Raw genomic sequence first — 1,011 nt, 5'->3', positions numbered from 1 at the left:
CCGTGTGCCTTCGGTCAGTCTCAGACACACACACACACACACACAAACACAGACAAACACGCACACAGACACACACACACATTACATCGGAAAGAAAACGTTGAATAGTATGCTTTTTACCCACACATAAAGGCAGGTATTCAACACATAGAGTATATAAAAAGAAGAAAACAATCATGTTAAAACGGGGTTATGGCATAGCCTACAAACATAACTGGCAGATGTAATTTGGTATCGTTGATTTTGTAACAAAGTTTAATGTTCATGTCTTTATTATAGGTTCTTCTAAGAGAATCTGCTCCCTCAAGTAGATTATCTTCCAAATATAACTGTGTAACCATTTGCTTTTAAATGGTCAAATTCACATTCAAGTGCAGCTCAGGCTGATGGGAACGTCATTGTTCTTGATGGCATTAGGTCCTAAAAGTAAGTTTGAAGAACTAATAAATGTGATATTGGTGATGATTAGTTAGACATAAAGTGAAATGTGTGAAATGTTACCATAACATGCATCAGTTTTAAGACATTTCACTATTTAGTGGGCATGCACCAACCGTACACACAGCCTGTTATTTTTCTGATTGTAACTTTTATTGGTAGCTGTGTCCAAAAAAAACTGTTTGTTGTTTTGTTTTTTATTGTTGTTGCTGTTGTGCATTCACGTGACTGTTGCAGAGTAACCCCATGGCTGCCTTGTTTACACCAGGGACAGCTGATGGCGCCAAAGCTGGCTAGCATGGTGCTCGAAACAATGGCTATCCCCACTGAAATCTGGAGGCGGACACAGAGGATGGAGGGTAAAGTGAAGAGACGAAGGAGGACAGCTGGGAACAGATTTATTGAGAAAAGGAGATATAATCCCCCCCCCTCTCATCATGGGCAACATAAGATCACTGGCTAATAAAGGACAAGCTACCGTTAGCTAGGAGTCAGACGGAATATCTGGAGTGTAGTTCAATGTGTTTCATGAAAACATAGCTGCACCAGTACATATCTGGTGACAACGTTTCC

This window comes from Notothenia coriiceps, unplaced genomic scaffold, assembly GCF_000735185.1.
Source record: "Notothenia coriiceps isolate Sejong01 unplaced genomic scaffold, NC01 NC01_scaffold00009305, whole genome shotgun sequence".
NCBI classification, from domain to species: Eukaryota; Metazoa; Chordata; class Actinopteri; order Perciformes; family Nototheniidae; genus Notothenia; species Notothenia coriiceps.
The sequence above is the reverse complement of the archived record's forward strand: the minus strand, read 5'-3'. Positions refer to the sequence as shown.